We start from the raw sequence: 3,961 nt of genomic DNA, 5'->3' as shown, positions 1-3,961 counted from the left end.
TAAAGGTATAACTAACATCTACTTATTTATTTTTCCAAAATATTCATTAAATTGCTTGGAAGTTATATGGCATAAAGCCCAACCTGGCTAATTGCTACAGGAAATATAGATTATTAAATCAAAACTATCTTTCACTTAATTTCATTATTTTCTGCTTGTTTACTCAGGTGCTTGTATGTAAGGGTTTGTGAATTCTAGCTAGTGACTGATTGTGGTGAGGTCTATGAGAGTAGGTCAGCTTGACTCTAATATGCTATCTGTTTTTGTGGCCCCACAAATGCAGTAACTTAAGTTTCCTAAGGAAAGGGCATAATTTACACAATTTCTCTTTGTATTCAATCCACAATGGCTGAAAACAATTGCTGCTAAGCTAGTTTTTCCTAAGGTTTTTAGAATTAATAGTGAAAAGCTGTGAATATTGCCAAATTATATATATATATATTTACTCTATAGAGAAGGTAGAAAGCAACTTCTGAAAGCCATCTGTTCTGCCAGATTACTCAGCTATTCACTGGACTGTGTCAAGCAGTAAATCAAAGCTGTCCTCTACCCTCATCGACCACTCCCAGCAGGCATCAGCGACTGGGTTGTAAGAGGGTTGGGCCTAGGGCGGGTGGTTTGGGATTCGGGTGTGCGGTTTCGGCCTCTGTGGGCCTGGACGTCAGCGACTGGGCTGCAGGAGGGTTGGGATTCGGGTGAGTGGTTTGGGCCTCGGTCAGGCGGTTTGGGGCTCTGGGGGCCTGGATGTCAGCGACCGGGCTGCAGGAGGGTTGGCCCTCAGGCAGATGGTTTGGGCTTCTGGAGGCCTGGATATCAGCGACCAGGCTGCAGGAAGGTTGAGCCTTGGGTGCGTGGTTTGGGCCTCGGGTGGGAGGGCAGGTTGGGCCTCTGGGGGCCTGGATATCAGCGACTGGGCTACAGAAGGGTTGGGCCTCGGGCGGGTGGTTTGGTCCTTGGGCGGAATGGGCCACTGGGGGCCTGGACGTCAGGGACCTGGCTGCAAGAGGGTTGGGCCTCGGGTGGGTGGTTTGGGCCTCATTCAGGTGGGATGGGCCTCTGGGGTCCTGGACATCATTGACCGAGCTACAAGACGGTTGGGCCTCGGGCAGATGGTTTGGGCCTCGGGCGGGCGGGTTGGGCCTCTGGGGGCCTGGACGTCACAGACAGGGCTGCAAGAGGGTTGGGCCTCGGGCTGGTGGTTTGGGCCTCACTCGGGGGGTTAGGCCTCTGGGGGCCTGGATGTCAGCAACCGGGCTGCAGGAGGGTTGGGCCTCGGGCAGGAGGTTTGGGCCTCGGGTGGATAGTTGGGGCCTCTGGGGGCCTGGACGTCAACAACCGGGCTGCAGGAGGGTTGGGCCTCGGAGGGTGGTTTGGGCCTCAGGCTGGCGGGTTGGGTCTCAGAGGCACTAGGCCTCAGAAACATGGCTGCGTGGCGGGTTGGGTCTTGGAACCCAATATGTTCTTATACACAGAGCTACCTACATGGCAAATCAGTCCAACATATGCATGCATAGAGAGCTAACTACATGGCAGATGAGTCCAAAATGTCCATATACAGAGAGCTAGCTACATGGAAGAGGAGTGCAACATTTCCATTTAGAGAGTTCTAAATACATGTCAGATGAGTCCAACATATCCATACACTGAGATCTAGCTACATGGCAGAGTAGTCTAACATGTCCATATACAGAGTACTAGCTACATGGAAGATGAGTCTAACATGTCCATATACTGAGAGTTAGATGCATGGTAGATGAATCTAACATGTGTATATATAGAGGACTAACTACAAGGCAGATGAGTCCAACATAGTCATATAGAGAGAGCTGGCTACATGGCTGATGAGTTCAACATGGCCATGTACAGAGAGTAACCAACATGGAAGATCATTCCAACTAATTAATGCACAGAGAGCTAGCTACATGGCATATGAGTCCAAAATGTCCATATACAGAATACTAGCAACATGGCAGGAGAATACAGCATATCGACATATTGAGAGTTAGTTACACGGCAGATTAGACCAATGTGTCCATATACTGAGAAATAGCTACATGGCAGAGTAGTCCAACATGACCATATACAGAGTACTAGCGACATGACAAATGAATCCGACATGTCCATATACTGAGAGTTAGCTACAGGACAGATAAGTCCAACATGTGTATGTTTAGAGGGTTAGATACAAGACAGATGAGTCCAACATGTTCATACACAGAGAGCTGGCTACATGGCTGATGAGTCCAACATGTCCATATACAGAGAGCTAGCAGCATGGCAGACAAGTCCCATATGTTCATATACAGAGATTTACCTATATGGCCGATCAGTCCAGCATATCTATGCACAGAGAGCTAGCTACATGTCAGAAGAGTCCAAAACATCTATGTACAAAGAGCTAGCTACATGACAGAATAGTGCAACATTTTGATAGACAGAGTTCTAGCTACATGGCAGATGTGTCCAACATCTCCATATTCTGAGAGCTAGGTACTTGGCAGAGTAGTCCAACATGCTAATATACACAGTACTAACTACATGGCAGATGAGTCCAACATGTGTATATTTAGAGGGCTATCTACAAGGCAGATGAGTCAAATATATTCATACAGAGAGAGCTGGCTACATGACTGATGAATTCAACATGTCCATATACTGACAGCTACCTACATGGCAGACAAGTCGAATATGTTCATATACAGAGAGCTACCTTCATTGCAGAGAAGTTGAGCATATCTATGAGCAGAGAGCAAGCTACATGGCTGAGGAATCCATAATGTCCACAAACAGAGAGCTAGCTACATGGCAGAGGAGTGCAACATTTCCATATACAGAGCACTAGCTCCATGGCAGAAGAATCCAACATGTCCAGATAGTGAGAGTTAGCTACATAGCAGATGAGTCCATCATGTGTATATATAGAGGACTAGCTACAGGGCAGATGATTCCACCATGTTTATACAGAGAGAGATGTCTACATGGCAGACGATTCAAAATGTCCATATAAAAAGAGCAAGTTATATGGCAAAATAGTGCAACAATTACATATAAAGAGTTCTGGCTACATGGCAGAAGAGTCCAACCTGTCCATATATTGAGAGTTTGCTATATGGCACTGTAGTCCAACATGTCCATATACAGATTACTAGCTTCATGGCATATGAGTCCAACATGCCCATATACAGAGAGTTAGCTACATGGTAGACAAGTCCAATATGTTCTTATACAGAGAGATACCTACATGGCAGGTCAGTCCAATATATCCATACACAGAGAGGTAGCTACATGGCAGACATGAACAAAATGACCATATTCAGAATACTATCAACATGGCAAGAGAATCCATCATGTCAACTTACTGAGAGTTAGCTACATGGCTGATGAGTCCAACATGTCCATATATTGACAGATACCTATATGACAGACAAGTCCAATATGTTCATATACAGAGAGCTACCTACATGGCAGATCACTCCAGCATATCTATGCACAGAGAGCTAGCAACATGGCAGACGAGTCTAAAATGAATATATACAGAGAGAAAGATACATGGCAGAGTAGTCCAACATATCCAAATACAGAGTTCTAACTACATGGCAGATGAGAATAATATGTCCTTATACTGAGAGCTAGCTACATGGATGAATAGTACAACATGTCCCTATACAGAGTACTAGCTATAGGGCAGATGAGTCCAACATGTGTATATACAGAGGACTAGCTACAAGGCAGAATAGCCCAACATGTTCAAACAGGGAGAGTTGGCTACATGGCAGAAGAGTCCAAAATGTCCATATATAGATTGCTAGTTTCATGCGCGTGTAGTGCAAGATTTCCATATACAGAGTTCTAGCTACATGGCAGATGAGTCCAATTTGTGAATATACAAGAGCTAGCTACATGGCAGTGTAGTCCAACATGTCCACATACAGAGTACTAGCTACATGGCAGATGAGTCCAA

Source organism: Chrysochloris asiatica, unplaced genomic scaffold, assembly GCF_000296735.1.
Source record: "Chrysochloris asiatica unplaced genomic scaffold, ChrAsi1.0 scaffold00408, whole genome shotgun sequence".
NCBI lineage: Eukaryota > Metazoa > Chordata > Mammalia > Afrosoricida > Chrysochloridae > Chrysochloris > Chrysochloris asiatica.
This window is presented reverse-complemented; position numbering follows the sequence as displayed.